The sequence below is a fragment of the Alligator mississippiensis genome, chromosome 5, assembly GCF_030867095.1.
Source record: "Alligator mississippiensis isolate rAllMis1 chromosome 5, rAllMis1, whole genome shotgun sequence".
Taxonomy (NCBI): Eukaryota; Metazoa; Chordata; order Crocodylia; family Alligatoridae; genus Alligator; species Alligator mississippiensis.
The window spans coordinates 10,792,781-10,819,636 of NC_081828.1; the positions used below are offsets into that span (position 1 = coordinate 10,792,781).

General features: G+C 46.0%; 1 protein-coding gene across 4 annotated transcripts in view; it reads right to left on the reverse strand.

The window, feature by feature from the left end:
• Positions 1-26,856, reverse strand: part of SSBP3 (single stranded DNA binding protein 3) — a 133,712-nt gene that overhangs the window by 42,116 nt on the left and 64,740 nt on the right. The gene's annotated exons all lie outside the window — the stretch shown is intronic.

Here is a 26,856-nt window from a genome sequence, read left to right on the forward strand (position 1 = left end):
AAAGAGACAGATGTGGAAAAACTTTTAACTTTGTGAAACTCACTACTGCCCTTCATATTTGGTGGCAGTATAACCAGTTTCATAAAGACGTTAGATAAAATGACAGAGGTTTGGTCCATCAAGAGCTATTAAAAGCACAACAGCCAGGACATCCCTACCCCTAAGCCAGCTGGTAATGTGGAGGAGGTATGATAAGGGGTGGCTAACTCTATACTAAGCCTGTTTCTTAGTTTTCCTCTAAATCATCTGCTACTTGTCAGAAGTCAAGACACTGGCTTAGATGGCCTTTTGTTCTGATCCGGCAGGGTAGTTCTTATATTCTTAGATATCAAGTGAAGTGGAGACCAAATGCAACCCTTTAAAAGCTAAAATCTTGGGGCTTAGTTACAGCTACCTAGGCAGGGACAGAACCAAGCCCTCCAACATCCACCCCATGATGATAAGCACGTATTTTCGACATCCAACATCATCATCTTTCACAGCTACAGATATCAGCAGAGCTGCCTCGAGCTTGAGCGGCAGCATCAAGATCAGCTCAAATAGGAAGAAAATCAGTAGGGGAACCGATACACGTGCTTCAGTTCCAAGCAAGACCAAATAAAAAAAACTCTCACCCCAAAACTGATGCTCAGCCTTGGGTTTCCAAGTGACCATGTACGTGCGTGCACACACACACACGCTCACTTGTTTGTGCACCAGTATCATCTATGAGGTCACATGCTTCTGGGAACAGAGTTTACATTATCCAAACAGAGCTCAAATTGCAATTAGTTCACAGAGGTGATGGCCCTGTAAAATTTGGGCCTAGTAACTTTTATAAGCAAGGCGCTGTCTGACAAATCCATTGTGGGGGAAAAAAACCCAACAACTTGCCTTGGCTTTAATGTGTTGCATTCTGAACACAGACTATTTTAAGTCTTCTTCACATTTCTGGATTGGCCACAAACACAGTGTGTGGTTCTGCCCTCTGAGATGTCCCCTCTCTCCAACTTGCAAGCGTGCCAAGGGCTTTTTGTTTGTGTTTTCTGAACAGCGTCCTGCGAGGACTGCCAAGCTCTAGCTCTACCATACAGCCCCTTCCCTCCCGGCCCCTCCGAAAACCCACGTGCTTTTCATTACATTTCTTTTGCTCTGCCTGTATTTCTACAACAGCATGCATCTCCTTGCTGAAAAACAAGGTTTGAGGAGGCTAGCAATTTGGTTCCTTTCCATATGTACAGCAGAGACAGAAAATTACTTGGCTATTTGCGTTTGTTCCTACTTAGTATTACGCCTGCCGCACTATACATGTAAACCAGTGTGCAAGGACGTATCCTCTGGCATGGGGACTGGTCTTGTAGCTGGTCTGATAAAACAGCATTTTTTCCTCTTTCATTTCTGCTGGGTGAACTGGCAGATTTGATGACTCTGGTAGGTAAAGGAACAGCTGCAAAGCCAGCCAAACAAACATTTGCTTTCAATCTCTGAACTGTTTTGCCTCTCACCTGCGGAAACAAACTACCATCTTAATTTAAATTTGGCAGGTTCTGATTGTGTCAAAAGAACAGCAGCACAAATGGACCTAGCTTGCTACTCAACCTCATTAGCAGCTTGAGCTATAGAAAGGGCCAGAATTAAGTAACTGCTACAAAAAAAAAACAAACTCTCTTAAACAGCACCACTGACAAAATGTCCCTTCTAGGTTGGGGATAATAGTTTTACTGTTAAGGCAACAGGAGAGAGGCACCCTCATTTAGCTATAGAAAATGGAGTCTACATTTGCAGCATAATTTAAGAGGACCATGCTAACTGAAGAAAAAAATCCACTAAAAGTCTCAAACAATCATTCATTATTTTTCTGAGATTTTTTACAATAAACTTGTGCATCTGATCTTGCATTGAACGATCACATTTTCACCACTCCTTTAAGCTACCTTCACCATTGAAAGCCCATATGGTTATAAGATACATTACAATCCCCTTTACTCTTGGCTTTAAGCCCATTCCAACATATCTCTCCTTCCCATCCAAAACAGTATACTAATGCTATACAAGCTGCGTCTCCAACTGTTTACCGTCATTTTTGTGGTGGCATCATCAATTGAGCAAGCACCTTGGAAGAAGTGTGAGCAGACGAGATAAGCTTGCACGTCAAGTCCTGAACTGAAGGGTGAAGCGATGTTTAAGCCAACTTCAGCTAGGAAAAGCCCCCAAGATTCAGAGCTAGAGAACCGTTACGTTTTGGGTCAAAAGCAGCCACATAATTGAGGGTGATCTTAGTACATCAATCAATCAAGAGTCTTCCCCCCACCGCCCCGGATCTTCATTCAGCATCACGACTCGTTTACAATTTAAACAGGGTAAGGGGAGACGATTTATCAGCAGTTTTCAATTATTTATCCAATTTCAGGGTTTTGGTAGAAAGTAAGCATCTCATCAGGCTGCCAGCCCGTATGGCAGGGATTCAGCTCAGGTGCACATGAAACAGCCGGGCTCTTTACACCTTGCTGAGATGAATCAGTATTGCCAATGCAAAGGGACAGCACAGAGTACTATCAGAGCAGCAAGACTGAGAAATAACCTACTGGGCATCGATACAGCATCTTTTGCATAGGGGATCATTACTCTGCAAATAGGTTGGAAAGAAGAGATATTAGCCAGGCTGGGTGGGAAATTCCCAGGTCAGTTTTATGTTCCCCTCGCTTTGCAGCCAGCCAACCCTTCCTCTACTGAGATAGCAGCACACGTTGGGCAAAGTAGTCACAGCTGCTGCATCCATGATGCTCAACCAGCGTGCCTTGGTACCCCTGGGGTGCCATGTGATCCTTTTTAAGGGTGCCATAATATTTATTAGATATGCAAACCCCTACATACAATTCACAAGCTAAACCCAAAGATCATACATAGGAAACTATAATGTCAACAATGTTTTGCCCTGTTTGGGGCTTTAAGGGTTCTTTGCAATAGAACCACTGCTCAATTATTCTCCACCCCCCCGTCACAAAATGAATGGAAGTTAAGAGCTGGCATTTTCCGAGGGGGGTCTCGAGTCTAAAAGGGTTGAGAACTCCTGCAGGACGTGCATCAGAATGGTTCTGGGGCTGGCCTGAATGCGGGAGCTGAGATACACTTTATAAAGATGATTTTGCAGTAGCACTCGTATCCCCAGCTTTAGATTTTAGAGCTAAACAGCTAGAAAATACTTTATTAAAAGCTTCCCAGTGAAGCTCTGTCATTCAGACAGCACACAGCAGCCACCCTTCACCCTGGGGAGACATCCACAGCAGAAGCCACCGCAACACTGCTCTGCTTACAAAATCCTAAAGCTTCCACCATCACATCCGCTCTCTGGAGGTGCCACCTAGGCTAGCATAGGTCAGCAGCATCTCAGCACCTTTAGGGTGGATGAGATGTTCTCCTAAGGACACACCTAGCATCAGTATTTTTCTTCTGCACCTGCTGGAGTCCTGTCCATTCACAAACATGGGCAGGTGGAGGCTTCCTTCTTAAAATAATATTTGCATTGGAAAAAAAGAGTATGGCTGAATGCACGAAACTTGCCAAGCCAGGAAGATCAAGTGAGGACAGATCTGGACAGGGGGTCAGGTCTTGCTCTATTCCTGGCTCTGCCAGAGAGACCCCCCCTATGTTACCTAATAAAATGTCACTACCTCTTCATCAGTTCTCTGTCCCACTCTTGTCCATCTGGTTTATGTAGACTGAGAAGCCCTGCCCCAGAGTTCACACAGTGTATTTGTACAGAGTAACACAAGGGGCCTCTGACTGTTGGGGTCCCTCACTATGACAAACCACTCATGACCACCCCAAAAGGTAACACTGCACCAGTGCAGAGCATCTATATTGGCATTTTGCACGGCTGCCGCAGCAGGCTAAACCTCAAATGCACGTGGCTTTTCATTGATCTCGCTTGCCCATCTCCCAGGCCACCTCGTCCCCCCACCCTCCTCCTCCCAGACATTAGCAGCAGCCAGGTCCAACAGCTCCCACTGCAGCTATGATGAGAGCCAGGCAGCTCGCCGCTGCTGACCCCAGGAGAAAACCTCCTCTACATTCACTGCCATTCAAAGCTCCTGGCGTGCTTCAACCAGGTTGACTCAAGAGAAGCAAGGCCCAGTGAATTCAGGATTGTATTTAAAGACGAACTGACAGTGGAGAAAGGGAAAAAACTGGGTTTATGCCGTCTTCCCCAATATATAACAAGGCCTGTCCATAAGAGGGGTCTTTTGTTTTGCTGTTTTTGAGATCTGAAGCTCAGGTCTTGCCTGCATGATGGGTGATGGGACTTGCAGCGTCATCCTGGTAGTTGATCAAAGAAAGCAAAAGCCATGAGACTGGGGAAATGATCCCCCCCTCCCCTGCTTGCTCCAAAGCCTGTGGGTTCATTACCATCTGCGAGGAAGGCACTGAGGAAGAAAGCCCTTTTTGTTGGGGATCTCACATCCTGCCAGGCCAAAATAAGGATGGAGAAAGCAACAATTATCAGAGCCTCAAGCCAGACCATGTTTCACACACTTAGTATTTTTCCTTGTAGGAAAAATAAACTCACTCGTTTCAGGCTCTTCCCCCCAACCTTGCAAAGTAGCAGAATAGGAAAACAAGCCCAATTTTCTCTCTGTAGTAGGTTCACTTTTAAAAGCTAGACCAACTCTTAATCCAAAACCATGGAAAACGATCCAGTTTCTCTGCAAAGCGGATGAATCCTCTCTGAGCAAAAACTGGACTAAGACCTACAGCAGTGCCAACCTACAGCAAGTCCATTTATGATATGCCTCTCAGACCCAATACTTCACTCCAAAGGGAGCATGCCTTGTAATAAAGCTGCCAAGTGGTATTTTAGAGCATCAAGAAATTTCCAGCACATTGTGATCCCCTGCTGGGGAACGTCCGAAGGGAAGAGAGATCCCAAATCTTCTTGGAATATCACTACTTGCATACCTGGTTCCATGCACGGGGCGCTCGGACCCTCCTACGAAATTATCTCATACACCCTGGGAGAACGAGCAGACCCATGACTGAGCATTTGGAAGTGCTGCATGAAGGACGCAACAGAAATAGGGCCATGACATCGGGTGCGCCTGCACCCTCATGCACACACAGCCTGGTGGGGAGGCTCAAAGGAACAAGGGTCCTCCAGCACCCCAAGCCATTCTTGCCTCTTTGCTTTGCCTGGTATCGGGTTGAAGCGGGTCAGGGTCCTCTCCCTGGACACTCGCCCCTCAGAAGCATCTGAAGGGTGCGTGCACCAAGACAACAGTTTGTGGGGAAAGCCCCAGACCGGGACTCTGAAGATCAAAATTCAGGTATGGTTTTGCCGCACACTTCTGCGCAACTGTGGGCAAGTCATTTATTGTATTTTCTCAAATACAACGCACCAATCCAACCCCAAATACAACACATGCCCTGTTTCTGAAAGGCCCCGAGGAGGGCAAACTAATCTTACTTTGTAGAGCACATGCAAGTACCAGAGATCTGGGGCTGCATGCCAGGGCTGGGACTGTCTGACTTTGTGCGCTAGCTTCAGGGCTGTGCACAAAGTCCAGGACCATGCCACAGACCCCGCATGCTGCCCCAAGCCTAGAAGGAAAGAGCAGTAGCACCATTACTTGTCATGGCTCCCACAACCACAGCAGTTAATGTTGCCATCACTGTGCACCTTGCCCCCAAATTTCCAGCCCTTTTCCTTGCACAAAGCTCACCCCAATTTTCCCACAACTTTTTTTTTTGGGGGGGAGTGCAGATAATGTATAAGACAATACGGTAACCACTGTGCTGCAAAAACAGGTGTGTCCTTCCTCCCACTGCCTTGCCTATTTAGGATATAAACACTTTGCAAAAAAACCCCAAAACAGCAGCTTATTTAGGTCAGAAGGACACGTGCTACCACAGAGCCAAAAGCTACTGGCTCATTCTTCAGAGGTGCTGTGCAGCCACGATGCCTACGACAAGGCTGAGATGCGTCTGTCAGCGTCCATGGGAGCTGAGACTTCTCAGACTCCAGGTGGAGAAGACAGCAGGCAGCACTGGATGCCCTGGGGAAGTTTTCCCTTTGAAAACTTAGGAGACACAGTACTTCTCCCATGGCTTCCAGTTAAGCAACCCATGAAGAAGAGCGCAACATTCATTTCATGCAGCTGAGTCCGATGGGTGCCTGGGTGACATGCCTAAGATACTTCCACCTAAGACGGCAACGCGTGGAGATCTTGCTAGATCCGTGGCTCACCCACAGACTGGTTATAAAGACATTAATTTGATTATTTGGTAGCAAAGAGAAGGAGGATAAAGCTTTCCAGAAGACTGGTTTGGTTGCACCACAGTAAATGGTAAGGTGCCCAAGGAACAAAAGGGCACAGAGTCAGCCCAACATGGAAGGGTTTTGAAACCCCAACTGGAAGACAGAAAAAGCCTGAGAGGGCTGACGTATGGTGCCCTGGGTGGGTCATCTCTACATGGAGGAGGGAGGAAGATGCAGAGATGGGACTGTGGGCAGCTGCACAGGTCACTTGGGCAAAGCAGGGATTCATAGATGTTAGGGTCGGAAGGGACCTCAATAGATCATCGAGTCCAACCCCTGCATAGGCAGGAAAGAGTGCTGGGTTTAGATGACCACAGCTAGATGCATATCCAACCTCCTCTTGAAGACCCCCAGGGTAGGGGAGAGCACCACCTCCCTTGGGAGCCTGTTCCAGTCCTTGGCCACTCGAACTGTGAAGAAGTTCTTCCTAATGTCCAGTCTAAATCTGCTCTCAATCACACACAAATGCCCTTGGTTGGTGCTGAAAGCAAACCATATGTTAATGGCCAGCAGAGGCCCTATGACCACCTAAGGCTGACCTCTTGCACAGTATTAATATCACCAGTTCAGTCTGTCTTGAACTCAGGATGGCTGCTTGAGCAGACTCCTATCCGCCAGGATCTGGAATTCAAGAGCTCAGGTGATGGACAGCGCTCCCCCTCCTCAGGTAGGAGAAGCCGTTGGAGGCAGAGAGCCAGGTAAAGCAGGAGGGAAGGAGAGAAAGGGACACAGGTGTTGAAAGAAGAAGGTGGGGACCCCAAACCAACGTGAGATCCCAGGACTCGGCGCCTGATTCCAACTAGGCTCCTCTTCTTTTTTGCACTAGTCTCTAGCCTCCTGAAAAGCTACTAACCCCCACCCTTCTCCCCAAGTGTACCACAACTAGATCTGCTCTAATTGGACATACAACAGGTCTTCCTACCGTCATGCGTGCCAGGCACAGGCTGTGATGGGTACAGCAGGTAAACGGTGTGATTTATCCAATGCGAGATTAGGAAGTCTGCTGTACTGCGACGTTCATTATCAGATTATACACACATGCTGTTTTTATTTGTCTAGTTATGTTAAAAGCTCTTTGCCAACCTCAATAAACACACAGTATTAGGCAAATCACATCTTGTTACATGCATGTTGACAGTCACTTCTGGGTGGTAAAACCTCGTTGGCCACAATACGTTATTCATATCCACTGCTGCAGCTTGAACCCTTCATAAGCAAGAACACTTAACACTTGCAGAGCCTTGCAGCCGCAGGCTCTGAAGCTCCTTACAAAGGTGGAAACCTGCTTATAAATAAGGACCCAGAGCCAAGAGAAGAGCCTCCTTGATCAGAGAGAGATGGTGGCAGTCAGAACGAGAGTTCAGGTCTTCTAAAAAAAAAAAAAAAAAAATCACTTGCTGTAATCCCTAGCAAACGTATGATTTAGAGGGAGGACTGGGACTAGCTGGCTCTTTCTGGGACGCCCACATGGGTGAGGGAGTGTGGGTACAGGGGATTCCTGTTACATTAGATGAAGATTTCAGGAGTCCAGGCATGGGAAGAGGTTGACCACCACTTCCCCACCAAATCTGCTGATGTAGCCACATGCAAAAGTTACTGGTTTGCACGTCATTACATCTTCAGTCCAGGAGCAATATGCAATTCATGCTGTAGTTGCTGTGCATCATGCACTTTCAAGAAACTCTCCCATTACAGGAACAGTTAAAAAAGCCATGTTCCTAAAAAAAAATAAAAATAAAAAATCACTTAATTCTCAAGTTTGTTCAAATCTTTCCATCCTCCTGGTACTGTTGCAGGAGTCCATGGTTAGCCCCAAGCAGGCAACGATCCTTCTGACAAGGCCCAGGGCTGTGACAGAACCACTCGGCATGCAATCTGGACTTGGACAAACTGGATGCAATCTGATTTGCACTGTATCAAATGGGGTAGATTCATTCTGTGCTGGAACCATGCATGTATGGAACAATTTCTAATTTTTAATTTTAAAAAATGGAAGCAGCAACTAGAATGATTTAAAAAAGAAAAAAAAAAAATCAAGTACTGCTTCCAAACCTAGACATTCAGTTAACACACTAACTTGGTACGCCAGCAGATGCCGTCTAAGCCTTTAAATCGCACACTAATTGCACTAATTGAGCTAACAGTCTCTGTTTCGTCTCCCTACCCTGAGTCAACCAGCGTCTTCTGGTACTGCTGTAGAGATCCAAGCTGTTGGCTTTAGTGTTATTTTGTCAGCCATTAAACGATTCATCAGAGTCATTAATTGATTTATTACTGCTGCCTGCAAGTATAGCTTTGCAAATAAAGAATGATGTAGGTCAGAACGCAATAGAAATTGGACAAAATAACACAGCCAGGAGCTGGATGCTTAAATTATCTGTAGGAGTCCACTCATGCAGACCCCCTGACACCAGGTTACAAAAAAAAAAATAAAAAGATGATGTGCCGTTTGGCTCTGTTGCCAGAAACCCTGCTAACTGGAACAGCATATCAGCAGGGGGAAGCTCTGGTACTAAACACCCAGTCTTCCAGTGCATGAGGAAGCCATTCAGGCTGTCACCACTGCCAAAAACTAATGATCATGCACTCCTGTAATGCAGTCCTCTGAAACTGCCAGCAGACCTGGAAACCCAACAGAAAGGATGTGACAATAACAGAAGTGTTTGAGGTATGGGATACCCAGACTGGGCTCCAGCCAGAGTGAAATATTCAATGAAACGGCTGCCTGATAGTCCACGAGCTTAGAGAGAGGTGCATTTCTGTAGCATTTTTCCACTCCGCTTATTTGCTGCCGAGACCAAGGACGGCAGATTTACAAGTGGCACGCTGAAACAACCAACCGCCTCCACCCCCTTGGAGAAAAGGACCCGTCCACCCTCTCCCCTACGCTCATTGGAGGAGAATCTGCCCTAGCTGAGATGCATGAGCAGCATTGCAACTGCAATCAGACGTTTGTAAATCTTCGCTCCCGAGTACATTAGCTACCAGTGGCATCCGTGTACCAGGCTTGCACATTGCCTCCTTTGTGTATGCATGCCAGAAGCAGCCTGTACAGTGTATGGGGCTAGCATCGGCTCTGGAGTTGCAGCTGTAAGTGCCAGGTGGCACAGACTGTGCCCAAAAGTGTAGCAAGCAGAGAGAGGCAAAAAAAGGTTTCTCCCATCAAGGAATGTGATCACATCCCATGTACGAAATGCATGTGCATTAATGGAACAGAACGAAGCCACGACCGTTTTTAAAAGTCTTGGTTCATTTTTCAGTCCAAACATACCCAACTCATGGAGAGTTTAAGAATACCTGTGAATCACTTTTTAATATGAAATCTATGTTACTCAACTACACCAATCTCACTCGGCTTCAAAATGAATAATAATAATAATAATAAAAATAACTGGACTAAGTTCTGGCCTATGCAACTTGAAGCACTGCCTCCATCGTAACGTGCCTGTCCTTCCCCCAGCTCCGAGTATTTGGGTGAAGGCTCTGGAGTGTGTCATGCCAGCAGAAAGCAGTGATGTAATCTCCGCAGGAATAGTTATTCTGCTCTTTTATCTCACACCTCGCTAGTGGCGCAATTTACACATACGCAGACAGGACCCACTGCGTGGAAGACAAACAGCAATTCACTTTCCAAGTCCAGATTAGCTATGAAAACAATTTGCCTCTGCCTGTACGGAAGCCCTGCGTGCTGGAAGCTGTCCAGCAAAGGAGGTCCGTCCATCACCCGAGTGCTGCCCCCCGCCCCTCCCAAACGAGACGGAGACTTTCCGTACGCGAGCTGCAGCTTGACACTCGGTACGGTGCTTTACCCGTGCGCAGGGAAGCCAGAGCTCATTTGCAACGGGGAGCCAAGGTATTACCAGGGAAGAAAGACCATTCGTTTGCACAGCTCAGGGTAGCGGCACAGTCCTGCCCTTCAACCAGAGGGGCTGGAAAGGCCGTAAGCTGCTAGGCACCACTAACGGCCTGGGCAGCTTGCTCTTCAAACTGAAGGAAGAGACCGTCTCTTCTTTATCAGCCATCTCTCCAGCACTATCAGCGCCTGCCAGCACCAAGTAGACCATAAGCACAAATCCAAATCCGCGTCTGCAACAGATTCTTGCTTTAAGGTTTCAGAGCCAACAAGTCTGCTGCACGGGGTACCGCGCACACAGCATTTAGCATGCCAGGCACATGCCCTGGGCAGGGTTTAAGCAGCCCTATGTAAACCCATGGGGTAGATTTTTAAGGGTGGCTACATTCAGGGGACTTTGTTTAAAAACAAACCACCAAAGGCAGCCCCCTCCCCAATCTGTGATCCAACATCATCTCCTTTTCTAATGTGTTGTGTTCACAAGATGGTTCCTCACCCCCAAGCCACCTGCTTTGCAAGCTCAGCCTGGGATCTGAGAGTCAATTTGTCCATCTCCTCAGGCATTCTCCTAGGGATACAGGTTTTCCGGGCCAAATTCTGCCCGTTTTCACCCGTGGAGCACCCCAACCCTTCCCCTGCCTTTGCCAAGAGGAATGACTGACTGATCAGAAGTGCCAGCGTCCCACTCCCCTGCTTGTCTGCAGCGGGTCTAAGAGCAAAAAATAGGAGAAAAGCATATTTGTCACTGAAGCCGGCAGAGAGGCGCGTACACACAGGTAACAGATTTGTTGAACAACACAGTCGCGTTTTTCCAGACTCGCCATTCAGAGCAGATATACACTATGCTGAGGCATTTAGCTGACTAACAATTACTCGAACGACAATATGTTGGGGTTTGTTTTTTTGTGGTTTTTTTTTAAATCGGATCCAACATCCAAGTCTCCACATTAAAAGGGAAAACAAAAAAAAAAAAGAGATGGTTTCAAGTACAGGAGTCAATAATTAAATCAAGCAGATCTCAGAGTCCAATTGTGATTCAGTAGTCGTCATACAGGGGCAGCATGAGCCGCCGTATGGTGGTGCACGTTGTGCGTGGTGTTTAAGGCAGGGGAGAAGGGAGCAAAAGGAAAGCACCTGGGTTGAGAGCGTTAAAATGTTAGTTCCTTTGTCAAATCGCTCACCCCTGAAAACACGCAGTGCCGGTGGGCTTGTCTCTATGGGAATTTAGCACATAGTGAGCAAGGATGTGCACTAGCAGCACACGAGCAACCTGGGTAGAGGCTCCACGTGTGCAGAGGGCCTCTGTGAAAATGGAGCAAGATGCTTTGCCCTTAGCAAACACCGAGAGCATCAGTGTGGAGTCGCTAGTGCTAAGCCTAGTCACGCCCCTGCTTACTGCATGCTAATTCCCGCAGGAAAGCGAGCTGCACTGAATAAAGAAGAGAACAGAAAGACTGGCTGTGTGGTCAAGGTGTCCGACTGGCAGTCGAGAAGTTCGGGGTCTAGTCCAGGCCCTCTTGGACTTCCCGTGTGACCCTGGGTGAGCCGTTTAATCTCTTCGCGCCCCTATTCTCATCTGTGAAATGGCACTGGTGTCACTTGTGCACTTTTCTCAAAAAGAGGTAGCAATGCAACGCAACCGTGATTGTCAGAAAGGAAGTCACACAATTGAAAAAAAAAAAAAAACAAAACTACATACCAATCACCCCAAAACAAAACACTCCCATAGTCTTGCATTTCTGAGTCTTGTGAACGCAACGATCTGTTAATCTGGCAACAAAAATAAGCACCCCAGATACTCTATTGAACAGCCTGGAGCCACTTCAAGTTGCTTCACTATGACTTCCCAATGCATATATCAAAGGTAAGGTATTTGCTCATTATTTCGATAATGCATTAACTTCTTCACTTTCATTACCTCCATCTAGCCAGGGGACAGCTTATGTAAGGGACTGCCAAGGAGACATCCCATACTGGAGCAACACTAGAAGAAGGTTATACAGCAGGACTTCTTTACCCAGCAGTTCCCTTTCTGTATTTGATGGCAATGTGGGATTGTCCTCTTTTAGACAAGAGGAACTGACTTCCCGCCATCTGCTTTCACAGTCCAGCTCCAGCAAGTAGAACCACAAGGTTCCTGGCAGCCGGCAAGCATACCGCTTTTGCTCTTATACAAATGACTGTCACCCTCTCTTCTACTTGGTTCCTGCTCTTAATCCCTTGTGCACATTTCTGCAGGAAGACGGACCTGCAGTTCTGTCACAAAACCTCCTAGTTTGTGGCCAATTCCTTGCAACTATTGCATCCAGTTCAGTTAATTAAAAAGGGTTTGTTTTCATCATGCAAAGAATGAAAAAGAAAAAATAAAATAAAATCAGAAAGTAGCAGCAGTATTTAATTGACTATCTAATTCCACTGGATCCCTTCCCTATATGTTCTGTGCGCTGCAGGTTGCAAATCGGAAACGTGCATAATTGCACTAAGATTTGTCCCTGTTCTCCATCCAAGCAATAAACAAATCCCATCGCTTCTCGAACCACATCTCAAATCCACCCACTTCCCTTTTATCCTGATGGTTGATTCACATGCCCACAACCTGACTATCACCTTCGGGATGGTCTAGGGATTCTCTCTGAACGGCTCCAGCTCATCCAAAGCTTCCTCTGGCTTGCTGTTTTTCACATAGCCGTTCCCCTTTGAATCCTGTACCACCTCCCCGCAGTGCCACCATTACAGTACAGCTGAGTCCTGGTTTTCCAAATGCCCGTATGCCTACCGTGCCCGGCTGGCTGTATTTTTCCTTCTCTAGCAAAAGCCAGAATTGAGCTTTCTTTGGTTCCCCATCCGACAATGCCCCCCGACACGTGCAAGATGTTCCCCCAAACAAGTTTGCCAAGCCGTGCCCTCACTCTAACCTCTCCGAGAAGCTCAATTTTGCTGTCTCAGGGATAAGAGGTAGAACGAAAACCTAATGGGATGGAATCATCAATGGGATCAACGTGCTCACATGCGTCATGGGCTGGCGGGGGGGGGCTCTCATTGCAACCCTTCACCCTCCTCAAACGCAAGCCTCATCTGTCATGCCACAACTGCATGCAGAGAGAGTTCTGCAGGACACAGACTCAGTTATTTCCCCCTCTTGAGCCGACTTCCAGGAGGTCGAAGCCATCCTGTGATACGCAGGGCACCGCATTTCATGGAAACCATATTTTGCTTAGCCTCAGATGTGTGTGAAAGATGCTGACAGACAGCAGCCAAAGAAAACCCCAAACCCTTAATCTAGCCACAGATTAGTCACATCTCAGGATGCAGCAGCGCAGCAATCTCTCCCCCCCTCCCCAAACGCCTCTCAACCCTATTCTGGAAGGACTGCCCTCAAGGGACGAGGAGGGTTTGCTCTTTATGCTCATTTAACCCTTGACCTGCCAGCTGAGCTCACTAACTAGTGCCTGTGCGGTGGCAATGATGTTTGAGGTAGACTCAAAATGGGTAAGGACCAGAAAAGTCATCCCATGCAGCATTCCCTACACGGTAGCTACTTTTAGTCCGAGCGGCAAGGGATGGAGAGTCTGGAGCCCCCACCCTTCTTGGATTTCACCTCTCCTTCCCCCTTCCTGCAGGAAGTCTATTAAGTACTAAGGGGTGTATCGGACAGTCTCGCTAACCCTATCTAGCAAGACGGAACTGAGCAAGGACCAAGCATCCTAACAGAAGACAAAAAGAAAAGCCAAGAAATTGATGGCTGAGCATCTGCACTCTTGACACAAGATGTTCCCCTTCCAAGCCTGCCCCAGTGCAAACACCCCCGTTTAAGGAGGCGACCCTCCGACAATGCTGTCAAGCCAACGCAGCACTTCCATTCTCCAGGATCATTGCGCGGCCACTGCATCGCTGCTTCCCCACTTTATAAGCAGCACAAAGCGAAGCTGCTTAACAGGTTGCACCGTTGCAAATCGAAGTGAACTTCAAAACACATGGGTGTATACTCCCCACTTGATTCACAGGCATCATTCCTGGCCTTGGGTCTCACTTTCCAAGGCAGCATGGAGGGCAGGCTAGGGTGGGCTTTGTCTCATTTAACAGCAACACCTGCTTGATGCCTGGAAGGGATTTCAAAAGTCTGAAGGGAGTTTGGCTGAGCCCTCAGTTAGACGATATCCAAAAGACCAGCACGTTGGAGAGAAAGAGAGAGAAGCTGAGTGCGGAGGAGAAAAAAAATCTTTAATAAAGAGACAGTTTTGACTAAAACATAACTAAACCCCCTGCTACCTGCCTTCCATGCAATCCTCCTCCCCTCCCCATCTTCCCTTCAGTGTCCTGGAGTTCACCGCTAAGGTCTGCTATCTGCAGTAAATCTTGCCGAGGTTCATAGAAACCAGAAAAGCAAAGCACCCATAGGAAGTGACCTCAAAAGAAAGCTGTGTGCAGGGACACGTTAAAGGACCGGACACCGGCACAGCAAGCGAAGTGGATCGCATGCTCTACGGCGGGCCTTGTCAACCTTTTAGTAACAGTTGGCCAAATTAATGCAGCCTGATCCAAAAGCTTCCACTTCTCCCACAGCCAGTTGCCAGTGCCGTCCCAGTTTAGTGGACTGGATAAAATCTCTTCAGCCTGCAGGCTCTAGGTTGCCAGCCCCTGCTTTAAGTCATGGTGTCCTTGCGCTGCCTCAAACCCATGGTGAAGTCAGCAGTAGAGACGTAGGGTCATGTGCAAACCCTTTTCCTCCCTGATCTTTCCTTAGCTGGAAACGGCTACTTAGAGGATGCTACTTTTGTATCCTCCTTCTCTCCGTTCTCTTCTAGCCTTTCCAGCAGAGCTGTTGTGTTCGGCAACCTTGTAAAGGGAGGATAGTTAAATTAAACGCATTTCTGCAGGAGTGTGGCCTGGTGACTCAAACAGGGGCTCTGCTCCCAGCTTGCTCCTGGTTGACCCATGTCACACCACTTCCCCGCAGTCCTCCTCTACCTAGCGGAGGCGCCTGATTGAGTTACACTCCCAACCAGCCTTTTCTCCTGGAGGCTCTCGACAGCCTATTTCACAGCCGCAGGAAACTGGGAGAAAGCAACCCAAGGTGCTCGCGGACACCTAGCGTCTCAGTAGCATGCTTTTAGGTACGCTGACAAATTTACATCAGCCGTGACCGGTGTTCAGCAAGCAGGTGCTTGCTTTATGTAGGTATTCTGGCTGAAAAACTTGACCTGGGTATGCCCAACATGAACTCGCATCCATGGTGCAAGGTTTCAGTGATGGCTGGGGCAACCTGGTGATCTGGTCCCCATCACTTTGTTGCCCTTGGTGTGTACTGCACAAGCATAAAAGAACAAATCATCATACAGGTCAGAACTTAAACAGACTGCATAAACAGGTAAGATGGAATTTAATTGGCCTGCAGTTAAGCCTCTCTCATCTCATTAAAGCTGCCTTCATCTTATATAGCGAGGTTTTAAATTTAATAATAGAACACTACCACACCTCACAGTAACCCGATTAGCATCTGAGGATGGCAGTATGTTGACCATTTCGTACAGATCTAAACATCAGATGATTTTCTGCATTAGTCTCCTCTCTGGGCTGGCAGTGCCTGTACTGCGTCAATAAAATGAGTTTTTCTCCCCCTTTTTTAAGTTGACATCATACAATAGGAAGAATGAAAATCGTGGGCTTGCAGACGCCATGATTTGTTCGATTACAAGATGGCAACGCGCCTGCATCGACTCTGCAGAACGTTTTCTGATTTTAACAAGTGGAATTGAGATGGTGCAACCAGCAGTTGGAGTTCAGTGGTTAAGCTGTCATCTTACAGATTTATGTGTATATCGATAGATAGATAGATAGATAGATAGATAGACAGACAGATAGGCATAAAAAGATGTTTTTGCCATAGACAGATAAGCATAAAAAGATGTTTTTGCCATAGACAGATAAGCATAAAAAGATGTTTTTGCCACTATTTCATGCAGCATTTTGTCTGTTGCCTTCAAAACTCTGCAGGGGGGTAAGGGGGGGGGAGGAGGAGGGGGAAAAAGTCACGAACGAAGCAAGTAGTCTCCTTATTAACAGAAATACCCGTTTACTGTCTCTTGCATTGTGCTGTAAAAATTCAAGCGGGCACCTGCACTGTTCTGGTGAAAAACTTAAGAGCACATTGAAGAATAAGTGGCACAAACAATAGTCAAACAATTCATATTTAACCATAGCAACAATTCTAGAAACACAGCTCAATTTTGCTGCACCCTCCTAGGTGGCAGCTCTAAGAGATTGTTGGCTGAGGACGTTGCAGGCAGCCTATGTATGAACAAGTCTTTCATTCAATAGTAAATCTGGAGTTAATTTCCGAACAAATTTTAAATATGGTTACGATAAAGCTGACAATCATATCAGTGTTAGAAAATTGCCGTTATATTCCTAAATTAAAACGACGTGCATGAAACCAGTAATTTCACAAGAGGAGAAGCAGCTCGCCATACCTCCTGCCCAGCACAAGTCTATATAACCCTTGAAACACTCTCAAGATACCAGTTTCTCCATAGTCCTAAGAACTTCACATCAATTCAGCTAAGTTTCCAGACAGTCCAAACTTGGCTCCTAAGCCCTGAAAAGACCGAGGATGAGGGCAGAAAAGGGGTGGTGACTTTTTCATCCAAGGGCAGATTTCTATTGCTTGAGATCCACCAACACTTAAAAACAAGCATGCAATAGGAATTTATTCACACACACCACAGTGTGTGCAATACAATTTAATTCTTTCCAGACAAAATGGAAATCGTCATTTACAAAAAGTTCCAAGAAATAAACCAAGAGACTAACGTTTCCCGATGCAACTGAAGGGACCTGAGGTTCTGGAAGGGTTTCCAAGTTTTATTTTAAAGTAAAATACAGAAATAGGCTCAGGTAAAAATTTGTTTATTGGTGGGAGAAAAAAAAATTACTTAAAAAAAAAAAAAATTACTCTGGTATCACTATGCTTTATATAAATCTCCCCCAGCGGGGGAGAGTAGAAGAGGTTTTGTTACAAGAGAGACTTTTGGGTGAATGCTAGTTTTGTTTAATTTTGCTTTTGATATTTTATCAGACTTTTGTGATTATTTATAATGTACCACCTGAGAACCACGCATGATGGAAGTCCTGGAAAAAAATAAATCAAAGCAGCAGCTTGTGTCTCAGCTAAGAATGGAGCATATATTTTTCTCCTTTCACACACGCACACCCCACCACCACCACCACACCCCCTACATTTTCACATCTGAAGCCAATACTTTAGAAAAAGGAACACAGTTCAATAGTGTTTCAAGCTAATACAGAGCTTTTTCCCTTGTAAAGGATAATCTGAGACGGCAGCTACACCAGAGCAGCTTCAGTCTCAAAACAATAGGGTTTAATCTTTTAAGTAGGCAGCCCCCTTATCCCTGGAAAGGAAACCCCTTCAGTCATTTCCAAGTTTGTAAATAAGGATCTTGGTAGCATCTCATGGACATCTGCTCAACAATCCTGACAGTGTTACTGCTAACATTTACAAACATCCTTACGCAAACACACATCATTCTCTGCTGATCTTGCTTTATCTAAATATATCCCAAGGAAATAACTTGGCAGTGCTGCAAAATTTCACAGCAACCAAATTAAAAAAAAAGTAAGAGAGAAAATAAAAAATGAAAAGGTGCAAAACAATAGGCTAAAGAAAACAGAAAGACGGGCAAGATTTTCTGTGCGCATGCAGGTTGGAAGGCTACAAAAATTCCCAGGTGGAGGTTAAATAAGGCCGAGAGTGATTTACTGGCAATTAATGTTTAAAAAGGTACTACTTTCTCTGCAACACTGCAAAGCCTGTTTACACAGATGAAATCAAGAAGCTACTCAGAAGACAGGATGCTAAATTGAAGCCAGGAGCGACTGTACACACATCGTTGTGTGGTTGACTAGAAACTTTAACTCAAGGGTTAATCTATGCTGGTTTTCTTGCAAGTTTGGATTTTATGTACGTGCCATAAAGGTGGTGGCAGAAGGGTATTTTCAACCCGAAGCTTAAGCTGAACCACGACTTCTTGTTTTTAAAACTTGGTGCATTTGCACTTTTGCCTCAAAACTTTGGGAGTGCAGAACAAACCCGAGCTCTCTCACTGGCAGTCTCACAGGAAGCCAGGCACAACGCAACACTCATAAAAATACATGAAGTTCAAAGCTCTCCCATCTTGCGGAGCAACAGGCAAAGCCCATTATCAAATCTGCGCCTCCCTTCCCTTGTCCTATATTGGAAGTAACCAGGACAGAGAACTCTATGGGAACGGCAGGTTACACAAGCACACATGCACACACACACACACACACACACGCCTGTCTTTTCCCATGTGTGATGTACAGTGCAGATTACATTTTAAGCACTACTTCATCATCAAATAATTAAACTATACTAATGCAGCATCAACATTGTGAAAACAAATCTCAAGATGTATATGGTGCTAAGAGCAAATCCATCGGTTCACACTGCTCCCACTATCTCTGTTTTGCTAACCACAAAAAATTGGAGATTTCCAAGAGCTGAGGGTTACGGTTGCGATGGGACTTGTGTTCCTTGTGAAAGCTGAAAACAAGTTTCCCATCTTTTCTGATCATGCCAGTTGGTCCAATGGAAAAAAATGCACATACAAGAAACAAAATCAAACCTCAGCCTTACAAATCTTACTTCTTTTCATATCCATGGACCATCCTAGCTTACATCCTTGCTGCTTCTAAATACCACTGCCATTTCAGACAATCTTCCCCACAAATAACTAGCCAGGACTCTAGGTAATCCAATCCCATCTCCCCCAGGTGCCAGAGCGATGCACGGAGTTATAGTTACTGACTGGTTTATCGTGCCCGTCAGGACAAGCAGTTTTAAAACAAGTCAACAGTAATTATTCCTCATGGAGGCTCAACCCTGAAGTTTGAAGACTTAGGAGCCGATTATAAACTGATTTACACTGATGTAAGCAGAATTCCTCTGAAGTCAACGGCATCACGCTGGGATATAATCATAATCAGACTAGCTTTTTTTAAAAACAAAGTCAAATGTCTAAATGTAAAAATATTGCTGCCTCATTGACGCACTGCTGCTACTCAGCCGAAGGGATTTCCAGACGTTTCCCTGAATTTTCACCTTTGGGTGAATCCCAGAATTGCTGTATCCCAGGGAAAATAGGTTTTTTGCAGTCGTAATCAAATGAATGGTTGGAATAATAATGCAAAGCAGAGCACTCGCTGTATGGGAACTTGCCATCTTCTGAGTTTCCTTAGCTGGCTTTCAAAGGGTTATGGGAATTTATTTTTGTGAATCCAACCTTTCTGCATCAAATCCGCTTCCAATCTACACGCTAAGTTTATGATCTTCAAGCATTGCCAAAACAGCTCAAATAGATTTCACGCAATTAGCGGACTTGACAATGATACAAATACACAGGTATTAATTACTATAAATTCTCCTCTAATAATTCCAGCAAACAGAAACACCAGGCTCTTTTCCAGCAATCAATACCATCCATTTAAGGGTCTTACCTGCCAAAAAAAAAAATATGTAAAATAATTATATAAAACTTTCATTAGATAATGCAATTGCTTAGATCAATTAATCTCCTATTCATCTATCACCAAGTATTGTTCAGTTTTATTGACCTCACTGTGGCATGACAATCAACACCGCGATATTCGCTCTGCTCACTCCCTCGCCCAGGGAACGGAGGTTCCCTGTTCCTCAGAAAGGGGACACGATTCCTTCTCTTTTACTTCTGTGTTGGCCACTTACCGGCTCCCCCTGGGCTTACTGCTCCACATCTAAGCAAGCTTGAGGGAAAGCTTACAGATCAGAGTTTTTAAACAAAAGAAAAGCCAAGCAACAAAGCCGCAAGGAGAGGTAATTTGCCAGAGTTTCTGCAAAGTTGCAAGTGATAAAGCAGATGGGTGTTTACTCCTCGCCACGCTTCTCACTTCATGTGCTGTTCCCATCATGTTATAATTACAAAGGGTCATTCAGCCACATGCTCGGCAGCATACTTCCCTTCTGGACACACACATGTACTTGCATTTCATCTTCTTTTATGGTAGACATAAAAGCCACATTAGAATGAAGCAGAGCGCTCAAGCTATCCAAATCAAGTTCCCTTATTTAGCTGCCTCTGAAAAGGCTGAATTCAAGGGAAGGACCATCCCTCAAAAAAAAAAAAAAAAAAAAAAAAAAAGAAAGAAAAAAAGACCGATTAACTCTTTCTTGCACCCCCAAAAGCTATCTCCCTGGCAGGGTCTAAATTAACCCGGAGGAGACAATGCACTGACTTGGCCAGCTACTACCCACAAGGAAAGCAAAATGCTCTCCCCCTCTCTGCATCGATCTTTAAGATAAAGATCGCCAGTGAAGTGGGCAGGTGGGCAATCCTAGTGAATGCCGCCCTTGGGAAGTACAGGTGGTATGGTACCCGGTGCATCTTCCCCCACCGCTCAGAAACTGGAAGGATCACCTTGACAACACACAGGAGGTGGATTAAACATCCAGCAGCCTGTCAGCTCTCAAGTGAAGGGTGAACAGCTTTGCTGATTTCGTAGTGAGACGGTTTTTCCATTCATAAAGATTAGCCGTTCTGAGGATAAGCAACGATTCTTAGCGTGCGAGGAGGCGGCTTTGAAAGAGCTCGAGGGCTCTTCACATGCAGGGTGGACAAGCTCGCAAGCAGCATCCTCGCTGCTGCAGAGCAAAACCAAACCAACGTGGCCAGTCGGATCTCGGCTTCTGCCCGGTGAAGTGCCAAGGATCTGCCCAAAACACCTAAGCCTTTTGGGTCAGCCTGCCAGCACATTTAACTACAGGTCAGCTTAGGGTTTTTACCAGTTTTTCTCCAAATCGGTTGTCTCAACACCGTCAGTCTAGACCAGGACGGGGACATCCACGCAACAAAACGAAGGCGTGACAGTAGCTTGTGCTTATTTGATCTGGCTAGCACAGGGAGCAGCAGTGAAAGTGCAGCAGTGCAGGCTAGGTATGTGTTAGCCATCCGAGTGCAGACTCCCCGGGCATAAGCTCTGGGGGCTAGCTTTTGCCAAAGCTACTGCTCGTGTCTTCTCTGCCCATTACCCCGGTAGCTACTTTATTCTATTATACATATGCTAGCACATGCTACAATCACGCTGTCTACAAACTCTACGATGGGGAAAATGGCCTTGCGAGTAAAGCTCTGATCTGGCACTCGGGAGATCTGGGATGAGTCACAGCTCGACAACAGACTTCCTGCGTGACCCTAGCCAGTTCACTTGGGAGGATGACTTCATTAACAACCCTGACATGCTCAAACACTAATGTGATAGAGGTCACATGGAGACAATGGCACGTCTTTTCCAGGAAGGCTCTAGAATTGGGGAAATGGTCCTCAGAAAAAGAAAAAAAGAAAGAAGAGAGGCGCTGATCTCTTTATATACCCCCTGGGTGCCTGAAGACAACTTCTGATATTAAAGTGGTCAGAAGGAAAGAGAAGGGAGTCTTCAAAGTGGTTGTAAAACCAAACAGGTAGCAGCAGCTTCAAGAATTAGGGAGAGGAAAAAAATTAAGCAAGTCAAGTTTTTGTCTACCAGGGGAAACAGAGGAGGCCTCCAACACATGGCTAGAAGCATGCCCAGGCTAGGCGCAAATTACTCTTGCTTTGGGCTTGTGCGATCCCTTCCCATGTTAGCATTAAGGTACTAAAAAGAAACAGAGAGCAATCATGGGGTCTTCAACCCCCCCCCCCCCAAGAAGGAGCAAAGCAAGCAGAGAAGAGAAAAGGCGCATCACACAAAGCTGAACGCACACAAAATTGTTTGTGGGATAGAGAAAGGCGCTCCGGACCCTTTCAGGAAGGCCTCCGAACCTGGAGTTAAGCATCTGCTACAAAGACAAAATACAAAGGGGTGATGCGAGCAGGAGGAAAGACGAGAGTCGCCCACTGAGCATTTGGCCAAAGGACAAAATATGCACATAATTCCAGCTAAACCAATAGGCTGCAATGCACAGGAAAGTGGATCAAGTAGTATCACCCAACAAAGCAGCTGAACATGATGTGTCCTCCCCTGTTGCCGAGGAACAGGAACAAGTTATCTTTTAGGGCAAGTAATTTTAAGCCTTTCTGAATGGGTTACTATGGCAACACCATCTGGAGCAGCGCCTTTAGACTGGAAGCTCTTCAGGGCAGGGACCTGATATTGTCAGTCATATGCCATGTAGTTTCCCTTTGTAAATACTAATTCAGTGAAAAGATGCACAACATTTTTAATCCTAAACCTGAGAAGCTGAATCCGAAAGCTTTTGACCTCAAGAGATGGATGTCCAGTCCCCCATACCCACAGATTTCGCTGCTGCTGCTTCTACCTGATCACACCTCGAAGTTGCCAAGCAGACACATTTTGGAAAGGGTGATCAAGAGAGTGAGATCTAAAAGGAAAACAGATCCGCCATACACATGTATTACTGAACTAATTATACATATTTTAAAGTAGTTGCTACTTAACACAGAAGAGTTACCAATGTTATGCTATGATTAACGAGGATTTTGCCAATCGTGAAGTTAACACAGGATGCTACTTGAGAAACCTCCAAAAATCAAATAAAAAACGCTGCTACAATTCCACAGTACTTTAAAACAAATGGGAGGATGGGGGGAGACGGGACCCTGCACTGGGAAGTGTTTTGTGAAATCCCCTTTTTAAGCTGTTCGATCTCATCTTTGCAAAGGGGGTAGCTGCAATTTTATCGGTATCCTAAAATATGCATCAACGGATCATACTAAATCAGCTAAGCCGTTAGCCCTAAATTTAAAAGAACTGGCAAGAGAGATGTCAAAACAACCAAGTCTCGTTTTACTAGAAACGTAAAAGACCTTCAATGGAAGCATCCAGCGTTGCATCCTTGTTCCAGGAACCCGAGTGAGCCTGCATGGTTTAAGAGGAAACGGCACTAGCTGTAGTGACACGACTGCTTTCCCGCTGCCCCAGAAGTCGAATACCGTCAGCAGGACGAACTGTGGAGGGAAGACCAGCTCGCCCAAGGTTGCAGAACACGTGCTTTGATATAATTCTTGCTTAACTTGGTCATTTCTAACTCTGGCTTCACTGAAAGGGGTGTACAAACGTAGCAGGTACGGAGACTCCGAACTGCGATGCCGCAGAGCCAGCTTGGAAGAAAAGGACTACGAAGAAACAATGGCTCTCGGGCCATGTTCGGAAAGCTTTTGTGCATCTGGGATCACAAATCAGAACACAGATTATCCTATGGAAAAATATTCCTACTTTGTATATTATCTTTGGACACGGGAGGGGGGGAAATTAATGCAAATACTATGGACATTCTCCCATTCTTGTCATGCACTTCCAAGCATTTGAATGCCAAAATATCACATTTGCTTAAGCCTATTTTACTGCTAGCAGCTGTCTGTTATTATTCCACAACACCAATGGCGATTGCTAGAGAGTTCGTCCAGAGCAGGTGAACACCATCTGCCTGTCCCTGACAAGATGCCCATTTCACTTAGACAAAAAGCTGACAGCTATGTGGCCACCATCTTCATGCAATAATATGAAAACCCTTTCAAAGACTGCTGTAACCTTTCACAGATATTCAAATAGGCATTGTATTACCTATAGAAGCAGCAACACTTCTCCCCCACCATCTCCACCTTTCAACCCCTTCCTATGCATGCTGGAGAGTGTGCTTTCAGAAAGACCCATAATTGACTTGCCTACTGATCTGTGAAGAGTAAATTTTCCACAAAAGCCTTTTTTTTTTGAACAAAAAAAAAAAAAAAAAAATCCCTCCCCTCTTATAACAAAGTGGCAGGTTAACAAAAAATTACCATTTTAGCAAGTGGCTTTGTAACCTATTCTATAGAATGTTACTGATAAGTATTAAATATGCCAACAGAGGGAAGGAAAAGCCTTAAACTGAGGTCGAGACGGCAGCTGCCTTAAATAAAATGCATTTGGGAAGGACAGACTTATGTCCCATCTTGGGTAGCTTTTTGAAGATTTGTAGTAATGGAAACTGTAAAAACATTCTTCTCTCCCCTCTCCCAAAAACACAGGCTTTGGGGATCTTTAGTCTAAGAACAAGATATTTGGGCAAGTTAGAATTAATCTGCGATATTAGGAGCTCCCTGGGTAAGAATTAAATACTCTGGTAGCTAATGACTCCAGGAAACTAAGAGAAACACCAAAGCTACAAAACCATCAACTGATGGACGGGTTTGTCCAGTATAGGCTACTGCTGATCATAAAAAAGCCACGTAGGAGCAAGAGAAGCTCCCTTGAAAACATGATGACCGACCCGCACGCATTTCCACGCAGAATCCCCCCGTTCTAGTCCTTCTCCAGTTAAGCTGGCAAGGACGGCTGGGCTCAGCCCTTGAGAAAAGGGAATGAGCACTGACTGCTCCTTAGTAATCTTCTTCCAGCTCCCCGTCCCATAGACTGATTCGTGCAAGGACAGGTCAGAGGAAAGGCCTTCTGAGCTGGGATCACAGGGGTTATGAAGGGCAGGACTCAGCAGTGGAAGCAGGTCAGGAGGTTCAGGAGATATCCCCCTGGCTCAGAGGGAAAGGAAGAGGACAAGAACAGTCATGGCATCGCATGCATGCAGATGCAAGCAAGCTCTATGGTTGCTTCCCAGGTCGCCCCACAGCATACCGAATTTCCATTCTCAGTGCATCTTCCGCAGGCCAACCAGACAACTCTCTTGATTTCCGAGAGTAGCCCACAGTAGCAGATTGACTCATCCTCCTTCCTGGCTGGCTCACGAAAGGCGTGGGGGCACCTGATGCTCTCTTACACACTAAAATCCACAATCCAACCCATTGGAAAGGATGCTTGGGCCGTGCTGTTGCCCAAGAGTTTGTACAAGAATCCATTCCTGCCAACCCGGGGCACGGATAGGGTCGGGTTTGTACATAGCCCGAGCTGGCAGCCGAGGGAAAGAGAAAGCTATTGCTGAAGGCCTGGTAGGAATGCACTCTCACTGTCAATCCAGTACAGGCGATGCAAGGGAAGATACACTTCTCTGCAGGAAAATCCTTGCAGAAGTCTGCCAGATCGCTGCCACAGGGGAAAGCCGTACCGCACAGGAAGAGCAGGCTGTCACTAATGCTACCACCTTTGGGGCAACCGAATACTTGGCCGATGCCTGGCTGTCAGGCCTGACATTTTCCAGTTTGCCCAGGTCGGAGCAAACCCCTGGAATCAGCCGCGAGGCTCAGGCACAGGGACGTGCCAGGTGGAGGAAGGGAACGCAGGGCTAGAAAAAGGTAGAGCTGCAAGAGAGACTCATTTTTGAAGTGCTAAAGCAAACCCAAGCCCGAAGGGGGCCTGATTTAGTCTGGTTTTATCCCGGCAAGACTGAGGTTTCCCTGCCGCAGTCTTGCACGTTATAATGCAGCTCACTAAACACTGATGAGAAGGGCTCCCTTGGGAAGTGCTCCTGGCCCTTCACCTGAAGGTATTTCAAAGGCCCTGTCCCTCAGAAGTGGTGCACGGACTTGGCGGCTGTGAGCTGACAGACTGCTGCCTGGGCTCTGCAAAGCCCTTTGCTTGGCTGGCTACAGTAAAGCTAGGGCGTAACCATGAGAGTCCCCATGCACAATATGCAGCAGGGAAAAATGTAACAAGGTGAGCTTAAAGCTTCCCGAAAAATGCTCTTCAGACCAAATCTCTTTAAAAAGCAAGGAGATAAACGCAATCTAGCAGCTTTTCATTCCATCCAGGAAGAGCACACACCAACTGCTGAAGTTTCCTTAGCCTGACGAAGGGTTTCTGAACCCGAAAGCTTGCTTAATAACTATTCTCCAACCATTTGGGTTGGTCTAATAAAAGATATCAAATTCACCCAAGGAACCTTGTCTGCCTATCTAGCAGCTAACTCAGTCACAAATAGGTAGAGATCTACTTCAATTGCACCGAGGTGACGGAAAAATCGTGGGCTGGTTGTGGCACCCAGTGCCATTTTTGTGGTCTTTTCTTGGTGAACCCCCCCCAACCCCACCAATTGGCCAAGGGGCCCCACTCCTTGCTGCTGATTGGCCAAAGGGGCTGCCCTTCATGCAGCCCCACCGTCACCCCTTTCCCCCTGACCCTCTCCAATGGGCTGTGAGGATGGGGAACCAGCATTTTATTTTTAGTAGGTTTCCCCATCTCCAGCAATTCCATGCAAAATTGGCAAAACTGCTGTTTTTTGCAGTTTCTAAAAAAAAATTTAAAAAAAAATAAAAAGAATCACAGAATCATGATTTGAGTAGGTCCCTACAAATAGGACAATGTAACAGGTATCTGATGTTAAGGATGGGGGGTGAACACCAGGGCTACTTAAGAGTGTTTTCAGGAATCTTACCCTGTAGGAAGACTTTCAAACTCTTTTTGCTGGTGCAAGATGGGGAAACTGGTCATTTGAACACAGATCCCAAGAGCTCTTTCACTGCAAGCAACCTGTTCCAGATCACAAGCTGAATACTCAGGGCTACGCACATCAACCTGTAGGATTTGGACCCTCAGTTTTGCATGTACTTGTACACAGGAGGCCTCACTCTTATTCCTCTCTGAATCCTCAATACACTTGTCACTAAAACAAAAATTACTCTCTCAACAGTGCACACAAGCGTATCTGACTCTTGTCACCTCACAGTAGCTTTCTTGACAAAGGCGTGCCACAAACAACTTGCACAGTATCTCAAAC